Source organism: Pseudophryne corroboree, chromosome 1, assembly GCF_028390025.1.
Source record: "Pseudophryne corroboree isolate aPseCor3 chromosome 1, aPseCor3.hap2, whole genome shotgun sequence".
Classification (NCBI taxonomy): Eukaryota; Metazoa; Chordata; class Amphibia; order Anura; family Myobatrachidae; genus Pseudophryne; species Pseudophryne corroboree.
The window spans coordinates 797,223,633-797,245,643 of record NC_086444.1 but is presented as its reverse complement, the minus strand read 5'-3'; positions in this window follow the sequence as shown (position 1 = coordinate 797,245,643).

Genomic DNA, 22,011 nt, shown 5'->3' with positions numbered 1-22,011 from the left:
GTAACTAGTATGTATGTATAAAGAAAGAAAAAAAAACCACGGTTAGGTCACTGGTATATACAATTATGGACGGGCTGCCGAGTGCCGACACAGAGGTAGCCACAGCCGTGAACTACCGCACTGTACTGTGTCTGCTGCTAATATATAGACTGGTTGATAAAGAGATAGTATACTCGTAACTAGTATGTATGTATAAAGAAAGAAAAAAAAACCACGGTTAGGTCACTGGTATATACAATTATGGACGGGCTGCCGAGTGCCGACACAGAGGTAGCCACAGCCGTGAACTACCGCACTGTACTGTGTCTGCTGCTAATATATAGACTGGTTGATAAAGAGATAGTATACTCATAACTAGTATGTATGTATAAAGAAAGAAAAAAAAACCACGGTTAGGTCACTGGTATATACAATTATGGACGGGCTGCGGAGTGCCGACACAGAGGTAGCCACAGCCGTGAACTACCGCACTGTACTGTGTCTGCTGCTAATATATAGACTGGTTGATAAAGAGATAGTATACTCGTAACTAGTATGTATGTATAAAGAAAGAAAAAAAAACCACGGTTAGGTGGTATATACAATTATGGACGGGCTGCCGAGTGCCGACACAGAGGTAGCCACAGCCGTGAACTACCGCACTGTACTGTGTCTGCTGCTAATATATAGACTGGTTGATAAAGAGATAGTATACTCGTAACTAGTATGTATGTATAAAGAAAGAAAAAAAAACCACGGTTAGGTCACTGGTATATACAATTATGGACGGGCTGCCGAGTGCCGACACAGAGGTAGCCACAGCCGTGAACTACCGCACTGTACACTGGTTGATAAAGAGATAGTAGTATACTCGTAACAACTAGTATGACGACGGTATAAAGAATGAAAAAAAAACCACGGTTAGGTGGTATATAATACAATTATGGTTGGACGGACTGCCTGCCGAGTGCCGACACAGAGGTAGCCACAGCCGTGAACTACCGCACTGTACACTGGTTGATAAAGAGATAGTAGTATACTCGTAACAACTAGTATGACGACGGTATAAAGAATGAAAAAAAAACCACGGTTAGGTGGTATATAATACAATTATGGTTGGACGGACTGCCTGCCGAGTGCCGACACAGAGGTAGCCACAGCCGTGAACTACCGCACTGTACACTGGTTGATAAAGAGATAGTAGTATACTCGTAACAACTAGTATGACGACGGTATAAAGAACGAAAAAAAAACCACGGTTAGGTGGTATATATTATAATACAATTATGGATGGACGGACTGCCTGCCGAGTTCCGACACAGAGCTAGCCACAGCCGTGAACTACCGCACTGTACACTGGTTGATAAAGAGATAGTAGTATACTCGTAACAACTAGTATGACGACGGTATAAAGAACGAAAAAAAAACCACGGTTAGGTGGTATATATTATGGATGGACGGACTGCCTGCCGAGTTCCGACACAGAGGTAGCCACAGCCGTGAACTACCGCACTGTACACTGGTTGATAAAGAGATAGTAGTATACTCGTAACAACTAGTATGACTATGACGACGGTATAAAGAAAGAAAAAAAAAACCACGGTTAGGTGGTATATAATACAATTATGGATGGACGGACTGCCTGCCGAGTGCCGACACAGAGGTAGCCACAGCCGTGAACTACCGCACTGTACTGTGTCTGCTGCTAATATAGACTGGTTGATAAAGAGATAGTATACAATACTACTAATATACTGGTGGTCAGGCACTGGTCACCACTAGTCACACTGGCAGTGGCACTCCTGCAGCAAAAGTGTGCACTGTTTAATTTTAATATAATATTATTTATCATGTACTCCTGGCTCCTGCTATAACAACCTGCAGTGCTCCCCAGTCTCCCCCACAATTATAAGCTTTATATACAATACATTGATGTGCAGCATACTGGGCTGAGCAGTGCACACAGACTGAGTCACTGTGTGACTGTGTATCGTTTTTTTCAGGCAGAGAACGGATATATTAAATAAAACAAACAACTGCACTGTCTCTGGTGGTCACTGGTCACTGTGGTCGTCAGTCACTAAACTCTGCCTGCACTCTGCACTCTCTTCTAATCTACAGTATCACAGCAATCTCTCTCTCTCTCTCTCTTCTAAATCTAATCTAAATGGAGAGGACGCCAGCCACGTCCTCTCCCTATCAATCTCAATGCACGTGTGAAAATGGCGGCGACGCGCGGCTCCTTATATAGAATCCGAGTCTCGCGATAGAATCCGAGCCTCGCGAGAATCCGACAGCGTCATGATGACGTTCGGGCGCGCTCGGGTTAACCGAGCAAGGCGGGAAGATCCGAGTCGCTCGGACCCGTGAAAAAAAAAGTGAAGTTCGTGCGGGTTCGGATTCAAAGAAACCGAACCCGCTCATCTCTATTTGACGCCCAGGGCACGTGCCCTGCTCGCACCCCCCTAGTTACGCCTCTGGCTGCCAGTCATAAAATATGTGGCCAAACAGAAGAAAATCTTGTCCCTCACCACACAACTGACCCTAAGGATGACATATAAACGCGATCTACTTAATGTAATATTTCTGTCTAAATTTCTAAATAAGAAATTTTTGGCCTGGGGTGCCGTGAAAAAAATTCGGATATTCTAGGGCTCCGTGATTCAAAAAAGTTTGGAAACCACTGGCATAAGGGAACATTTGTAATTAGTTACCCCGCCCCCCCCCCCCCCCCCTCCAATGTCTCTTATGCCAAGTAAAGCAAGGTTGTATCCAGAGCCGGCCTTAGGCATAGGCAAACTAGGCAAATGCCTAGGGCATTTGGTATGCTTAGGGGCACCAGCAGCTTCTGCTGATTAAAATGATATGCGGCATGCCTATATTCTGTGTGTGGCTGCGGCTGTATCTGCATACAAAGTGCTACGTTGTGTGTATTCCTGAAAATCACTGTAATGTAGCATTTCGTATGCAGATACAGACACAGTCGCACACAGAATATAGGCATGCTGCATATCATTTTAATCAGAAGCTGCTTGTGCATCCTAGCCACATAGTAATGCAAATAAGATGCATTTTCATAAACAAAAGGCGCCTGACTTCAGCAGAGTTGCCAGCTGACTCATGCCAGACATTTCCTGCAGAACTAGCGGTGGTGCTAGGGGGCACCAGCCAAAATCTTGCCTAGGGCATCATATTGGTTAGGGCCGGCTCTGGTTGTATCCATATGGTTGCGAACAGAAGCAGACACAGAGACACATGCAGGCCCGACGACAGGAGGGGTCATAGGGGACACCCGTACCAGGCCCTAAGAATCTGGCACAGAAAAATGGGGCCAGCCCTTCACTATGAGAGAGGCACCTCAGCAGGCAGCAACAGCAGGGGAGCAGCCAGCATGAAGTAACACCACCTTCCATAGCTTCACTCAGAGCCTAACAGGGAAGGGAGAGAGATGTTGTGTTGAGTCTTATGGCCAATATGATGTTTAACTAACAGAATCCTAATACTTCTGACTGAGGTCAGTGCCATAAGCAGTGCTTTATCCTTAATTGAGGTTATTGTGGATACACTGTAACATTAAAAAACAATGAAAGCACAGTGAACATTGGGTTTATACAAAGTCTCCCATAATCAAAGATCAATACGGAAACCCTGCCATAAAATAATAACTCATATTCTAATGTGAATGTAATAACTTTAAATAAGGAGTGATATCACATTTCCCTTATGTCAGTCACACAAAAGACAGGTGCCTCAAACCAGTGGCCAGTGTAGTGGAGTCTGTGAGGTCATGCTGTGATGTCATAATGGGCCTCAAACCAGAAAGAACCAGTGCTGGCTGGCCTGGTGGGGTCTGTGAGGTCATGCTGTGATGTCATAATGGTATCAACTGCCTATATCCCGGCTTGGCTGCTGCCTCCCTCATTCTCCTTCAATACCTGGAGACACAAAGCTCACCGGCAGGAGTAGAAACAACTGGCAGGAGAAACATACTTGGCTGAGGTTAGTAACTGGACAAAGACAAGGGCAGCTTAGTTAGATGTGGCAGCAGACTTAGATGCCCATTTATCAGCTATTCAAAACCTGTTGCATATGTGCTCCAGTCAATCAGCTCCCAACTGTCATGTGTTTAAAAATGATAGTTGGGAGCTGATTGACTGGAGCAACATTTATCATACGGAATGAGTTTTAAACAGCTAAAAATCATTGATAAATGGGCAACAAGAATCAGAGGGGAATAGAAATGATTGCTTTAATGATTTAATAAGACAGAAAATAGGATACAGATACTGCACATTAAACTGGAAACAAAATGAAATTATGTCATAGCTGGTGCTTATTTAAATAATACTATCATGTTTTATTTAAAATGTTTTGTATTATACATGTGTATGTTAGTTTATTATAGTGGTCACTGAGGTTTTCCATGATGGTTTCATCTTCTGCCACTGAAGCCAAACTACGGAGCTATTTATGTACTGAGAAATCCTCACCGCTCTCCTGGTTTCCTTATTACACACTGAGCCATAGAGTACATCAGCAATACATGGCCACCATTAATAGTAATCTAGGGGGAGATCTCTCATCCCTTCTAATGATGGGAGGTGTTGCCTATAGCAACAATCCGATGTTAACTACTGTATCATTGCATGGAGTATACTAGATAAATATTAGCTAGAAGATAATTGGTTGCTATGGGCAACAGCTCCATTTATACTCTTTGGAAGGTTTGATAAGTCTGAAAATATTAGGGAAGGCAGAAAGTAGGTTTATGTCGGACACCGCAGATGATTTTACAAATTCCAACAATGAAAGTGTTCTCAGCTTACATAAGTATAATAATAACCGGTGAAATGGACTGTCCAGAAAGGCTATTATACAGCTTACAGTTTCAGGTTCTAGTTGATCTTAAATATGAATGTATATCCCTAAATACTGTAGTAGATGTTACTTACAATTGTAAATGCATTGCAAGGCATCTAACACTGTCTACTCTTCATCTTTCTCCACATCAGCGCTATGGCCCCGAGATGGATGATCACACTGTGGGAGTCGATAACTGCCTGCTGTCCATGCAGAAGATACAGGAGCTGGAATGCTCAGAGAAGAGATGCCCACTTGCCTCGCCATACCAGGCTTGAGGAAGAAATGCCTCCAACCAAGCCAGTGGGTTATGATCAGTCTGATGGCAGTTTATCCAAAAAACTATCTCCCAGTGAGAAGAACAAGGATCGCCAGATTAAAGTCCTCGATCTCATTAACAAACAGTTAGTCGAGGAGAACAACTTGTTAGCGGCAGAAAACACCTTATTAAAACTGAAGGTTGAAATGCTTAAAGACACGCTAACGAAGGTCATAGAGCTGTTGTAGGCCCCTGTGTAACTCCGCCGCTGTTACGGAGGCTCACCCAGTAGCTGACCAGTAACCATGGATTCTTATCTTTATGCACTCACCTATTAGAGCAGGGGGAAATATGCACTGAGAGGTTTCTGTAATCTTCTAATCGAAAAGGAGCGACCTTTCTTTTTTGAAGTCTGCAGAAATCTGTCAGTGTGTATTTTCCACCTTTTCTCACCTTCTCTAATAGGTAAGTACATAAAAACAATGTTCCATGGCCAACATCTACTGGTTACAGCTTACTGTGGTTATACCTGGTAGTTAATCTTTACATCATTAAAGAGCCAGAGCAAAGATATTGTCTTCAGTGCATTCTTGTCTCTATTTAATGTAGTTGTAGTGAGAAATATATTGTATGTCTAGCTAAATATATAACTATGATAATTATTCATAATATAAAAAAATATTCCATTTTCACCAGTAAGGGGTGGGTGTAAGTCCCGATACTAATGGTGACTGTGGATGGAGATACTCGGCGGGACGTCCTTCTGTGTGAAGACAAACAGATAACCGGCATATACGGCGGATATATGCATTACATACATAGTAACATAGTATCTAAGGTTGAAAAAAGACAATTGTCCATCGAGTTCAACCTATTTGTGGTCTCCTATGCAGGATTATTTGGTCTAAAATTTTGACTGATGCTGATGTCTGCCATAGCGTTCTATCCCTCTTTTTATAGTAACTATAGTGCGTGACTATGCACCATAACCCTGGATATCCTTATCCATTAGGAATTTATCCAACCCATTCTCAACGGTGTTGACTGAGTCCGCCATTAAAACTCCCTCAGGCAGGGAATTCCAAAGACGTATTGTCCTTACCGTGAAAAAGCCTTTACGCTGTATTGTGCGGAATCTCCTCTCCTCTAACCTGAGCGAGTGTCCACGAGTCCTCTGTGTTGATCTAACCGAAAACAGGTCCCGCTCTGTGTATTGTTCCCTTATATATTTGTAGATGTTGATCATGTTGCCTCTTAGTCTCCTCTTTTCCAGTGTAAACATGCCTGGTCTTGCAAGCCTTTCCTCGTATTCCAGTGTCTCCATGCCATTAATTAGTTTGGTCGCCCGCCTCTGAACCTTTTCTAGCTCCAGGATATCCTTTTTGTAGTATGGTGCCCAGAATTGTACACAATATTCAAGGTGTGGCCTCACTAGTGATTTATATAACGGGAGTATAACACTCTCATCCCTTGCATCAATTCCCCATTTTATGCATGCTAATATCTTATTAGCCTTCTTTGCTGCAATCCTACTTTGGGTACTGCTGCTTAGTTTGCTATCTATAAGGACACCTAAGTCCTTTTCCAGTACAGAATCCCCTAATGTTACCCCATTTCGCATTAACTTACACTTGTCTGTATTGAAGCGCATTCTCCATTTCGCTGCCCATGCTTCTAATTTAACTAAGTTGTTCTGAAGCGATTCAGCATCCTCCTCCGTATTTATAGCCTTACACAATTTGGTATCATCTGCAAAAATTTACACCATGCTCTCTAGAACTTCTGTTAGGTCATTAATGAAAATATTGAACAACTAGGTTATTCATCGCCCCCTTCGGGCACTGTTCACATCGTAGCAAGGGGCTGCGCCCCTTTAACCCCTGAACGCCTTTCTGGCATCCAATAATTGTATTATATGGAGTATTACCATTGCACGACGAAAGGGAGTCCGATAGGGAGGGGGCGGGGTAGTGGGGGATGTGGATGGGAGAGGGGTCCGGATGCGCTGCGGTTGGGGAGAGTCAGGTGTCGCAGATGGGGGGAGGGGTTCCGGAGGTGCTGCGGGTGGGGAAGGGGGGGTTCTGTGGGTGGGTTAGTGGGTCCGGAGTTCGCCACAGGTTGGGGAGGGGCGGGTGTAGGGGTGTCACGGATGGGGGAGGAGGTCTGTGGGCACTGCGGGTGGGGGAAGGGCCAGGTGCGGGGGTCCCATGGGTGGGGGAAGGGTGAGTGTGGGAGTATAATGGGGTATAGAGAATAGAGTGGGGTACACTGTAGGGAGTATATATAATGGGGATGGGTACACTGTGTGGGGTATATATAATGGGGATGGATACACTGTGGGGGAGTATATATAATGGGGATGGGTATACGTTGGGGGGAATATATAACGGGGATGGGTACACGTTGAGGGGTATATGTAATGGGGATGGGTACACTGTGGTGGGTATATGTAATTGGGAAGTGGTATGTATAATGGGGTTGGGGTATCGGGGGAGACTTCCTGCCGCGGATCCCTCACCTTACCTGGCCAGCTTGCCTCTCGACATCCCGCTGGCTTTAGCTTCTCCTTCTCGGTCCCGCATGCAGGTGGCGCCAGAGCTGTCACTGGGTCAGTCCGGGGACTGGCATGAGGCCTACACCGCCACCCAGCCTGGAGTCTGAGGATGCAGCCGGGGTACAGCGGGAAACACGGAGTGGAGGCCATCTGGGCTGGGAGAGGAGTCAGCAGGGAGAGCGGAATCCAGCAGCCAGGGCACAGGGACCTCAGAGCTGCCCCCACCCGGGATATATACAGGGGGCATCCAGTCCTACACATAGCCCCATACTCTGGGGGTTACAGTGCTGCCAGTACCGCATGCTGGGGGTTATAGCAGGGACGTGCGGTGAGGTATTTGGCCAGATATTTGCCCAGATTTGTGACTCATTTCCTAACTTTGTGTGACTCCGCCCAGCGCTATACACTGAGTCACAGATGTGGGCAAATATATAGGAGATGGGGGGGCAGGGGGAGATGTGTGTACAGCAGGTATATATATATATATATATATACATGGGGGGTAGATGTGTGTACAGCAGGTATATAGATGTGGAGGGAGTACATAGGGCAAGTATATATGAGCGGCGGGTATATAGGGCAGGCACAGGTAGGTATGAGTGTACAGCAGGTATATATGTGTGTATGGAGTGGGTACGCAGGGCAGGCAGGTATGTGTGTGCATGTGGGTATGATGTGTGTACAGCAGGTATATATGTGTATGTGGAGGGGTAGATGTGTGTGTACAGCAGGTATATACATGTGTGGGGAGTAGATGTGTGTACAGCAGGTATATATGTGGGGGGGGGTAGATGTGTGCACAGCAGGTATATATGTTAGAGATGAGCGGGTTCGGTTTCTCTGAATCCGAACCCGCCAGAACTTCATGTTTTTTTTCACGGGTCCGAGCGACTCGGATCTTCCCGCCTTGCTCGGTTAACCCGAGCGCGCCCGAACGTCATCATGACGCTGTCGGATTCTCGCGAGGCTCGGATTCTATCGCGAGACTCGGATTCTATATAAGGAGCCGCGCGTCGCCGCCATTTTCACACGTGCATTGAGATTGATAGGGAGAGGACGTGGCTGGCGTCCTCTCCGTTTAGAATAGATTAGAGAGACACTTGATTTACTAATTTTGGGGAGCATTAGGAGTACTCACTACTCAGTACAGTGCAGAGTTTTGCTGATAGTGACCAGTGACCACCAGTTTTTTTTATAATCCGTTCTCTGCCTGAAAAAAGCGATACACAGCACACAGTGACTCAGTCACATACCATATCTGTGTGCACTGCTCAGGCTCAGGCCAGTGTGCTGCATCATCTATTATCTATATATAATATTATATATATCTGTCTGACTGCTCAGCTCACACAGCTTATAATTGTGGGGGAGACTGGGGAGCACTACTGCAGTGCCAGTTATAGGTTATAGCAGGAGCCAGGAGTACATAATATATTATATAGTGAGTGACCACCAGACACACAGTGCAGTTTATTTAATATATCCGTTCTCTGCCTGAAAAAAGCGATACACACAGTGACTCAGTCAGTCACATACCATATCTGTGTGCACTGCTCAGGCTCAGGCCAGTGTGCTGCATCATCTATATATATTATATATCTGTCTGACTGCTCAGCTCACACAGCTTATAATTGTGGGGGAGACTGGGGAGCACTACTGCAGTGCCAGTTATAGGTTATAGCAGGAGCCAGGAGTACATAATATTATATTAAAATTAAACAGTGCACACTTTTGCTGCAGGAGTGCCACTGCCAGTGTGACTAGTGACCAGTGACCTGACCACCAGTATATATAATATTAGTAGTATACTATCTCTTTATCAACCAGTCTATATTAGCAGCAGACACAGTACAGTGCGGTAGTTCACGGCTGTGGCTACCTCTGTGTCGGCACTCGGCAGCCCGTCCATAATTGTATATACCACCTAACCGTGGTTTTTTTTTTTTTCTTTATACATACATACTAGTTACGAGTATACTATCTCTTTATCAACCAGTCTATATATTAGCAGCAGACACAGTACAGTGCGGTAGTTCACGGCTGTGGCTACCTCTGTGTCGGCACTCGGCAGCCCGTCCATAATTGTATATACCACCTAACCGTGGTTTTTTTTTCTTTCTTTATACATACATACTAGTTACGAGTATACTATCTCTTTATCAACCAGTCTATATATTAGCAGCAGACACAGTACAGTGCGGTAGTTCACGGCTGTGGCTACCTCTGTGTCGGCACTCGGCAGCCCGTCCATAATTGTATACTAGTATCCAATCCATCCATCTCCATTGTTTACCTGAGGTGCCTTTTAGTTGTGCCTATTAAAATATGGAGAACAAAAATGTTGAGGTTCCAAAATTAGGGAAAGATCAAGATCCACTTCCACCTCATGCTGAAGCTGCTGCCACTAGTCATGGCCGAGACGATGAAATGCCAGCAACGTCGTCTGCCAAGGCCGATGCCCAATGGCATAGTACAGAGCATGTCAAAACCAAAACACCAAATATCAGTAAAAAAAGGACTCCAAAACCTAAAATAAAATTGTCGGAGGAGAAGCGTAAACTTGCCAATATGCCATTTACCACACGGAGTGGCAAGGAACGGCTGAGGCCCTGGCCTATGTTCATGGCTAGTGGTTCAGCTTCACATGAGGATGGAAGCACTCAGCCTCTCGCTAGAAAACTGAAAAGACTCAAGCTGGCAAAAGCACCGCAAAGAACTGTGCGTTCTTTGAAATCCCAAATCCACAAGGAGAGTCCAATTGTGTCGGTTGCGATGCCTGACCTTCCCAACACTGGACGTGAAGAGCATGCGCCTTCCACCATTTGCACGCCCCCTGCAAGTGCTGGAAGGAGCACCCGCAGTCCAGTTCCTGATAGTCAGATTGAAGATGTCAGTGTTGAAGTACACCAGGATGAGGAGGATATGGGTGTTGCTGGCGCTGGGGAGGAAATTGACCAGGAGGATTCTGATGGTGAGGTGGTTTGTTTAAGTCAGGCACCCGGGGAGACACCTGTTGTCCGTGGGAGGAATATGGCCGTTGACATGCCAGGTGAAAATACCAAAAAAATCAGCTCTTCGGTGTGGAGGTATTTCACCAGAAATGCGGACAACAGGTGTCAAGCCGTGTGTTCCCTTTGTCAAGCTGTAATAAGTAGGGGTAAGGACGTTAACCACCTCGGAACATCCTCCCTTATACGTCACCTGCAGCGCATTCATAATAAGTCAGTGACAAGTTCAAAAACTTTGGGTGACAGCGGAAGCAGTCCACTGACCAGTAAATCCCTTCCTCTTGTAACCAAGCTCACGCAAACCACCCCACCAACTCCCTCAGTGTCAATTTCCTCCTTCCCCAGGAATGCCAATAGTCCTGCAGGCCATGTCACTGGCAATTCTGACGAGTCCTCTCCTGCCTGGGATTCCTCCGATGCATCCTTGCGTGTAACGCCTACTGCTGCTGGCGCTGCTGTTGTTGCCGCTGGGAGTCGATGGTCATCCCAGAGGGGAAGTCGTAAGCCCACTTGTACTACTTCCAGTAAGCAATTGACTGTTCAACAGTCCTTTGCGAGGAAGATGAAATATCACAGCAGTCATCCTACTGCAAAGCGGATAACTGAGTCCTTGACAACTATGTTGGTGTTAGACGTGCGTCCGGTATCCGCCGTTAGTTCACAGGGAACTAGACAATTTATTGAGGCAGTGTGCCCCCGTTACCAAATACCATCTAGGTTCCACTTCTCTAGGCAGGCGATACCGAGAATGTACACGGACGTCAGAAAAAGACTCACCAGTGTCCTAAAAAATGCAGTTGTACCCAATGTCCACTTAACCACGGACATGTGGACAAGTGGAGCAGGGCAGGGTCAGGACTATATGACTGTGACAGCCCACTGGGTAGATGTATGGACTCCCGCCGCAAGAACAGCAGCGGCGGCACCAGTAGCAGCATCTCGCAAACGCCAACTCTTTCCTAGGCAGGCTACGCTTTGTATCACCGCTTTCCAGAATACGCACACAGCTGAAAACCTCTTACGGCAACTGAGGAAGATCATCGCGGAATGGCTTACCCCAATTGGACTCTCCTGTGGATTTGTGGCATCGGACAACGCCAGCAATATTGTGTGTGCATTAAATATGGGCAAATTCCAGCACGTCCCATGTTTTGCACATACCTTGAATTTGGTGGTGCAGAATTTTTTTAAAAATGACAGGGGCGTGCAAGAGATGCTGTCGGTGGCCAGAAAAATTGCGGGACACTTTCGGCGTACAGGCACCACGTACAGAAGACTGGAGCACCACCAAAAACTACTGAACCTGCCCTGCCATCGTCTGAAGCAAGAAGTGGTAACGAGGTGGAATTCAACCCTCTATATGCTTCAGAGGTTGGAGGAGCAGCAAAAGGCCATTCAAGCCTATACAATTGAGCACGATATAGTAGGTGGAATGCACCTGTCTCAAGTGCAGTGGAGAATGATTTCAACGTTGTGCAAGGTTCTGATGCCCTTTGAACTTGCCACACGTGAAGTCAGTTCAGACACTGCCAGCCTGAGTCAGGTCATTCCCCTCATCAGGCTTTTGCAGAAGAAGCTGGAGGCATTGAAGAAGGAGCTAAAAGGGAGCGATTCCGCTAGGCATGTGGGACTTGTGGATGCAGCCCTTAATTCGCTTAACAAGGATTCACGGGTGGTCAATCTGTTGAAATCAGAGCACTACATTTTGGCCACCGTGCTCGATCCTAGATTTAAAGCCTACCTTGGATCTCTCTTTCCGGCAGACACAGGTCTGCTGGGGTTGAAAGACCTGCTGGTGACAAAATTGTCAAGTCAAGCGGAACGCGACCTGTCAACATCTCCTCCTTCACATTCTCCCGCAACTGGGGGTGCGAGGAAAAGGCTCAGAATTCCGAGCCCACCCGCTGGCGGTGATGCAGGGCAGTCTGGAGCGACTGCTGATGCTGACATCTGGTCCGGACTGAAGGACCTGACAACGATTACGGACATGTCGTCTACTGTCACTGCATATGATTCTCTCAACATTGATAGAATGGTGGAGGATTATATGAGTGACCGCATCCAAGTAGGCACGTCACACAGTCCGTACTTATACTGGCAGGAAAAAGAGGCAATTTGGAGGCCCTTGCACAAACTGGCTTTATTCTACCTAAGTTGCCCTCCCACAAGTGTGTACTCCGAAAGAGTGTTTAGTGCCGCCGCTCACCTTGTCAGCAATCGGCGTACGAGGTTACATCCAGAAAATGTGGAGAAGATGATGTTCATTAAAATGAATTATAATCAATTACTCCGCGGAGACATTGACCAGCAGCAATTGCCTCCACAAAGTACACAGGGAGCTGAGATGGTGGATTCCAGTGGGGACGAATTGATAATCTGTGAGGAGGGGGATGTACACGGTGATATATCGGAGGGTGAAGATGAGGTGGACATCTTGCCTCTGTAGAGCCAGTTTGTGCAAGGAGAGATTAATTGCTTCTTTTTTTGGGGGGGTCCAAACCAACCCGTCATATCAGTCACAGTCGTGTGGCAGACCCTGTCACTGAAATGATGGGTTGGTTAAAGTGTGCATGTCCTGTTTTGTTTATACAACATAAGGGTGGGTGGGAGGGCCCAAGGACAATTCCATCTTGCACCTCTTTTTTCTTTTCTTTTTCTTTGCATCATGTGCTGATTGGGGAGGGTTTTTTGGAAGGGACATCCTGCGTGACACTGCAGTGCCACTCCTAGATGGGCCCGGTGTTTGTGTCGGCCACTAGGGTCGCTAATCTTACTCACACAGTCAGCTACCTCATTGCGCCTCTTTTTTTCTTTGCGTCATGTGCTGTTTGGGGAGGGTTTTTTGGAAGGGACATCCTGCGTGACACTGCAGTGCCACTCCTAGATGGGCCCGGTGTTTGTGTCGGCCACTAGGGTCGCTAATCTTACTCACACAGTCAGCTACCTCATTGCGCCTCTTTTTTTCTTTGCGTCATGTGCTGTTTGGGGAGGGTTTTTTGGAAGGGACATCCTGCGTGACACTGCAGTGCCACTCCTAGATGGGCCCGGTGTTTGTGTCGGCCACTAGGGTCGCTAATCTTACTCACACAGCTACCTCATTGCGCCTCTTTTTTTCTTTGCGTCATGTGCTGTTTGGGGAGGGTTTTTTGGAAGGGACATCCTGTGTGACACTGCAGTGCCACTCCTAGATGGGCCCGGTGTTTGTGTCGGCCACTAGGGTCGCTAATCTCACAGCTACCTCATTGCGCCTCTTTTTTTCTTTGCGTCATGTGCTGTTTGGGGAGGGTTTTTTGGAAGGGCCATCCTGCGTGACACTGCAGTGCCACTCCTAGATGGGCCCGGTGTTTGTGTCGGCCACTAGGGTCGCTAATCTTACTCACACAGCTACCTCATTGCGCCTCTTTTTTTCTTTGCGTCATGTGCTGTTTGGGGAGGGTTTTTTGGAAGGGCCATCCTGCGTGACACTGCAGTGCCACTCCTAGATGGGCCCGGTGTTTGTGTCGGCCACTAGGGTCGCTAATCTTACTCACACAGCTACCTCATTGCGCCTCTTTTTTTCTTTGCGTCATGTGCTGTTTGGGGAGGGTTTTTTGGAAGGGACATCCTGCGTGACACTGCAGTGCCACTCCTAGATGGGCCCGGTGTTTGTGTCGGCCACTAGGGTCGCTTATCTTACTCACACAGCGACCTCGGTGCAAATTTTAGGACTAAAAATAATATTGTGAGGTGTGAGGTATTCAGAATAGACTGAAAATGAGTGTAAATTATGGTTTTTGAGGTTAATAATACTTTGGGATCAAAATGACCCCCAAATTCTATGATTTAAGCTGTTTTTTAGTGTTTTTTGAAAAAAACACCCGAATCCAAAACACACCCGAATCCGACAAAAAAAATTCGGTGAGGTTTTGCCAAAACGCGTTCGAACCCAAAACACGGCCGCGGAACCGAACCCAAAACCAAAACACAAAACCCGAAAAATTTCAGGCGCTCATCTCTAATATATGTGTCTGTGGAGGGAGAGCATAGGGCAGGTAGGTACGTGTATGTGGGCACATAGGGCAGGTAGGTATGTGTGTGCGCGTACATAGGGCAGGTATATATGAGTGGGGGGTAGATGTTTGTACAGCAGGCATATAGATGTGTGGAGGGAGTACAGAGGGCAGGTCTATTAGAGTGGTGGGGTATATAGGGCAGGCATAGGTAGGTATGAGTGTGCAGCAGGTATATGTGTGTGTATGGAGTGGGTACATAGGGCAGGCAGGTATGTGTGTGTGTGGGGGGGGTAGATGTGTGTACAGCAGGTATATATATGTGTGTGTAGGGGGTAGATGTGTGTACAGCAGGTATATATATATGTGTGAGGGGTAGATGTGTGTACAGAAGGTATATATATGCGTGGGGGGATAGATGTGCGTACAGCACGTATATATTTATGTGTGTGTGTGGGGGGGGGAGATGTGTATACAGCAGGTATATATATGTGTGTGGGGGGGGGTATGTGTACAGCAGGTATCTATATATATATATGTGTGTGTGGGGGGGGTAGATGTGTGTACAGCAGGTATATATATATATATATATGTGTGTGTGTGTGTGTGTGTGTGTGTGTGTGTGTGTGTGTGTGTGTGTGTGTGTGTGTGTGTGTGTGTGTGTGTGTGGGGTGGGTGTAGGTACAGCAGATATATACTGTATGTGTGTATGGAGGGAGTACATAGGGCATGTACAGGTATATACACATAGTGTGGGGAAGGGAGGAGGTGCTGCAGCCGCTGTGTACTGCGGGTCACTTGCTTGTCTCCGTCTTCTGGCGGCGGGTCCCCGCTCTCATCCTACCCGGGTGGCTCCGTCCTCCGCTGCCACCGCCTCACAGTCATCCTACCCGGGCGGCTCCGTCCTCTGTCGCCGCCTCACAGTCATCCTACTCGGGCGGCTCCGTCCTCCGCTGCCGCCGCCTCACAGTCATCCTACCCGGGCGGCTCCATCCTCCGCTGCCTCACAGTGACTGGTCGAGCCTCCTGCCCCCGCGGCCGTTACCCGTCCTCCTCCTCCAGGCAATCATACAGTGGCCAGTTGCCTGCTTTTTCCTCCTATAGCTTAGGCCAGATCTGTGACTCTGATTCCGCCCAGCGTTAGCAAATGAGGCACAAAGTCACAGATCTGGGCTAATATATAGGAGATAGCGGTCCTAATACTGAGCCTTGTGGCACACCACTTAGCACTTCAGTCCAATTTGAAAAAGATCCATTAACGATAACGCGCTGCTCCCTATTATCTAACCAATTTTTGACCCAAGTGCATATTGTGCTTCCTAGCCCTATTTCATGTAGCTTGTAGATACGTCGCATGTGTGGTACAGTGTCGAAAGCTTTGGCAAAGTCTAAAAAATTACATCCACCTCTTTACCTTGATCGAGGTTTGCACTTACTGTTTCAGAAAAGCCAAGTAAGTTGGTTTGACAGGATCTGTCCTTCACAAATCCGTGTTGATTCCTTATAATGACCTTATTGGCTTCAATGAACTTCTGAATACTATCCCTTAGAATACCTTCCAATACTTTCCCCACTATAGATATAAGACTAACTGGTCTATAATTAATTACCTGGTGCAGCTTTACTTCCCTTTTTGAATGTAGGCACTACTTCCGCTATACGCCAGTCTTTGGGAACCATATCTGATATTACTGAATCCTTAAAGATCAAAAATAGCCGTTTTGCAAGTTCAGAGTGAAGCTCCATTAGAACCCTTGGGTGAATTCCATCGGGACCCGGTGACTTATTAATCTTTAAACGTTTTAATCGGTCACAGACTACCTCCTCGCTTAAATAAGTACCTATCAGTGGGATATTCTCATTATTGAGATTGTGTGTTAGTCCCTGAATTGGGTCCTCTCCAGTAAATACTGTTGAAAAAAACTCATTGAGTGTGTCCGCTATGTCATTATCATTTTTGCTTAAGACTCCCAACTTGTCTTTTAAAGGGCCTATACTCTCCTTCTTTAATCTCTTGCTATTAATGTATTTAAATAATTTTTTGGGATTCGCTTTGCTTTACTTTGCTACTAGTTTTTCAGTTTCTACTTTAGCCGCTCTTATTTCCTTTTTGCATATTTTGTTACAGTGCTTATAGTGCTGAAATTACTTTCCCGTCAGATTTGTATTCTCTAAATGCTCGCCTTTTCTTGCCCATAAGATCCTTTATCTTTTTGTTAAGCCACATCGGTTTATGATTTTTAGTTTTTTTGCTGTTCGTAGGAATACAATTCAATATCCCTGAAAAATACCCTCATCATTTCAAAGTTGGCTTTGCTAAAGTTTAGACTCCTAGTTGAGCCAGTATAGGACTGTTTATGAAAACTGATGTTTTTACTGTTTACACTGTGATCAGCTTGTGTGTCCATCGGACACACATAGCTGATCACTCCGCCGGGTCCCCGCTCAGCTTTCTCTGCCAGGGGCAGAGAAAGCTGGGCAAATGCCACATTATCGCAGTGCTGCCCTGTGATCCCTGAGCTGGTGAGATTATCACAGGGCACACTGCGGTATTTTATCACATTTTATGGGGGGAATGCGATGTGGGTTACTAAAAAAAAGTGAATTAAAGGGATTGGAGCAGTTTTTCATGAAAACTGCTCCAAATGCCCTTTAATACATTCAGGTGATACTAAAATAATGTGAAAAGGGTGTGAAAACACCTTTTTTCACATTATTTTAGTAAAAATAATGTTAATAAATAGACCCCTAAGGCTGTAATGTGTTCTCATGTTCTAAGACAGTACCTTGTGTTCCGGGTTGGACTGGCCATTTTGTACTTCTGTCAAATGGCAGTGGCCCGATGGGCCGGTACGACCACACAGAGAGCGGGACTGGCCAAGCAGCACGGCCTTCCGACTCTCTGCTCTGACGCTGGCTGCTTTTGTGGTACCCACGTGTGGGATACCCCTACTGTCCCCCTACTAGTTTTCATAACAGCCAGCGCTGCCTGCAGGGACCTGTCAGCTACATAGGCACTGACAGTGTCGAGATCCCCTGCCCCAGTTGCCTAGCAACAACATGCGGGAAGAGCCGTGATGGAGGGCACCAGGACCCAGGAGAACCGTACTGCTGGTCTGCCCAGGCGCGGGAACCTGGAGTGTCAGGATTGGAAGGGAAGCTGCGCGCCAAGAAGAGGAGGAGGGCAGAGAGTGATCCGGCGCGCAGGAGCACGGCCGCGGGAGAAGAGAGGAAGCCGCCTCAGGGAAAGAGATAGGGTATTGAGATGATGTTTAATATATGCAATTGCTCCAAGTGAGAATCGAGTTATAGCGGTGACTGATATTTTCGGCGCAATAAATGGTTGTCACCGCCCCCATGTGTAGTGGTCCTTGAGTATATTGTGTTTGGGTTGTCCTTCCGGGGTTCTCCTGGTTCTTCTGCCCCAGCCTTACAGGTGACGGAAAGAATAGTCGCTGGCCTCGACATCGTTGAAGAGGGGATACGGCCGAACACGAAGACGACCGAGCTTCAGGTACGAACCCACTTTAGAGCGATATCACACTTTCATACAGAAAGACGGGGACCTGCATCTAGTCCAGACCCCCCCCCCCCCGACTCATTGCACGCCCCTGTGAATCGCCCCCCCCCCACCATGGCCATGGCCCCCTTGTCATGCGCGTGACTGCTGTGCATGTCACAGTGATGTGCTGGGGCTGCTTCATGGCCCCAGTCTGTCCCTGCTTGTGTTCCATGCAAAATTCACCATCATTTCCAATGACTCAGATTCCTGATGTCTCCAAATTGAAAAGTTAGCCTGTCTGTGGCTTGAACAAAAAAACCTCTTTATATCGGGCGCTAATAGTATTTTCTGTTAAAAAACATTTTGAATATAGTAAAACTCAGCTGCAAAAAGTTAATGACCTGGGGTTCACAGGTCAAATAAATTACACTGGACCACCCAAGTGCAATTAACCACAAAACTCCAATTTGAAAAAACTCTTGCGCTATAGTTATATAATTACAAGATATGGCTGACAAGAATGACAAACTCCTGATAAATTCAAAATATATTTACTATTGTATAAATTAACATATAATAAAACAAGACCGGTCTTTAAAACATCAAAAAATAATAACAAATATGTATACTTTCTAATACATGGAGGTGGACTTAAGCATACTCTGTGCACAGACGTGTAAAAAAACAAGCTCTATAGCTATATGGCTTAATGAGGTCAAAGAATGTTTTGAATCAAGTGTGGCTGCTGGTAAGACCCATATATTAATTGTTCCCAATGGATAGTCACTTTGTATCAAAGATCTTTATGATGTGAAGATCCAACATGTAACAATAGAATGGATATGAGCTTTTTGTAACCGGAAACTTTACGTGAGATGTGAGCAAGTGGTATCAGCACAAATGCATCCCGACGACCACCGCAGTGGCTTGGAGCTGCGGGAAATAAAGGCACCTGCAATGGCGCCCGCTGTGATTTAACCTGCTCAGTCGCGATGCTCCACGAGTATCCACCTCTACGTGCCGTTTGCAGGCACCGGTCAGCGGCTCCTCTTTGTATGAAAACAAATTCCAGGCAGAAGAATGCTGCAGCCAGTTCGTGATATGGGTCTAACTTCAGCTGGGGTCCCCAATTCCTAATGATTCTTTGAGGAAGCCCCTGTGGGAGGAGCGAAACGCGTCAGAAGTTGATTCTGTTGGACCCCAGCTGAAGTTAGACCCATATCACGAACTGGCTGCAGCATTCTTCTGCCTGGAATTTGTTTTCATACAAAGAGGAGCCGCTGACCGGTGCCTGCAAACGGCACGTAGAGGTGGATACTCGTGGAGCATCGCGACTGAGCAGGTTAAATCACAGCGGGCGCCATTGCAGGTGCCTTTATTTCCCGCAGCTCCAAGCCACTGCGGTGGTCGTCGGGATGCATTTGTGCTGATACCACTTGCTCACATCTCACGTAAAGTTTCCGGTTACAAAAAGCTCATATCCATTCTATTGTTACATGTTGGATCTTCACATCATAAAGATCTTTGATACAAAGTGACTATCCATTGGGAACAATTAATATATGGGTCTTACCAGCAGCCACACTTGATTCAAAACATTCTTTGACCTCATTAAGCCATATAGCTATAGAGCTTGTTTTTTTACACGTCTGTGCACAGAGTATGCTTAAGTCCACCTCCATGTATTAGAAAGTATACATATTTGTTATTATTTTTTGATGTTTTAAAGACCGGTCTTGTTTTATTATATGTTAATTTATACAATAGTAAATATATTTTGAATTTATCAGGAGTTTGTCATTCTTGTCAGCCATATCTTGTAATTATATAACTATAGCGCAAGAGTTTTTTCAAATTGGAGTTTTGTCTGTGGCTTGAAATAATATACTGGGCCTGACTCTGAGTCGGACTCAGGGGAGTGATTATTTTTATTCTGCACATGCGTCTAAGTCTCACTGCACATACGTCCAGATTCCGTGCGCGCTGAGCCACAGTTGCGATTGAGGCGCACGACTGGGTTGCAAAGATCCCTGGTTGAGCCTTATCCTGTGAAAATCTAATATAACATAATTGCCATACGCCATATTAGGTATCACTTATTAAGCAGACATTTATCTGGTGCCCAGACTAATATGCAGACATATACTGTATATGATGCTCAGTGTAACATGCAGACCAGTGGCGGAACTTGTAAATGGTGGGCATAGGTGCAAAAATATATTTTGACCCTCCTCCACCCTAACTCAAGCCCACAATATGCCACACGGCAGTGGGTGACAGGCAGAGGGTGACAGCGTAAGGCAGAGTGAGGCAAAGGGTGGCAACAGAAGGCAAGGGGAGGCAGAGGGTGACAGTGGAATGCAGGGGAGGCAAAGTGTGGCCGGGGTAGGCAGAGGGTGACAGGAGGAGGGTAACAGGGAGAGACAGTGGGCGACAGGGAGAGGCAGTGGGTTACAGGGGAAGGGTAACAGAGAGAGACAGTGGGTGACATGGAAAGACAGTGGGTGACAGGGGTACAAGCACAATATCCTGTGTGGTGTGGAGAAAAAGGGGTGTGTTCCTTGGTGGGGGCAGGAACACAATGGTTTCTGCTCTATCTGTGAGAGGGGCCCCCTTCCGAGTTTGGCACTCGGTCAGGCAGATGCTGACAGTGCCAGTTACACTGGGTGTGAGCTGCCTTTAATTCACAGACAGCAGTGACTCAGAAATAAATAATGTACAGCTGTCTGGTAATAATTATTAGAAGTATGTGGCTGTGATCATCAGTGCTGATAGGTGGCAGGACTTATCTATCAGTCTGGTACACACAGGGCCGGTGCTAGGGTGTTCGGCGCCCCCCTGCAAACTATAAATTTGTGCCCTCCCATATTCCTTTGGCGCGCGCCGGGAAAAGGAGTGTGGTCTCTCAAGTAAGGGGCATGGTCACACAGTAGTACCCCCATTTAAAATTACGCCACAATGTAGCACAATCTTATTAATCTTATACGTAATGCCCCACCCGTAGTAGTAGCGTCCTTATACGTAATGCCCCACCCGTAGTAGTAGCGTCCTTATTTGTAATGCACCCCAGTAGTAGTAGCATCCTTATACATAATGCCCCCCCAGTAGTAGTGTGATCACCGGGTAAGTATACAGTAATCTACCTCTTTTCCACAGGTATCTTTACGATTCTCAGGACGGGATAATAGTTGAAGTCCGAGCAATGGGATCGAGACTGACTCTCTGAACTAACACCTGTATCCACAAGGTACACTAGTACTCCAAGAAGTTTGACAAGGGTGATTCATAACAATATTTTATTATACTGGAACAGACAGTTGCAGGCCTCGTCCTTGTCGTTAGATATTCAATTCAACCGATGGGCTCAAACCTCTAGGTTGTAGCTCTACTATACATTTATAACTGTATAATACAACACTCTTTGTACTTTATGGTTAATATCTTGCATAAATTATGTAGTAATACATTCCTAACTTCAATGGTAAGCTATTCTTTCTTACAATAGATAGTCTACTACTCTTTGCTAGTGCAATATGTCAAACATTTCCCCAACTTTTACTCGCTCCTCAACACTAACCCAATACCGCAGTTTTCCCGAAGTTCTCCCTTACCCCTAGTTCAGCTGAATATAGTAACGGTGGTGCACGTTGGGTACCTTACTCTATTGACTTATAGTTGTGCTGTAGACCATAAGTCGTGGCCATTCAGTTTAAGGAGAAATATACTCTCTGTCCTGCTGATCCTAAGGTAAGTCTATTCTCGCTGAGCGTAATCCTGATTCGGGAAGGAATCTAGGTGTAGCTACTGCCTGCCTCTCAAGGTGGCTTGCTGAAGGGGATGCTGACTCAGTCCCTGGTGTG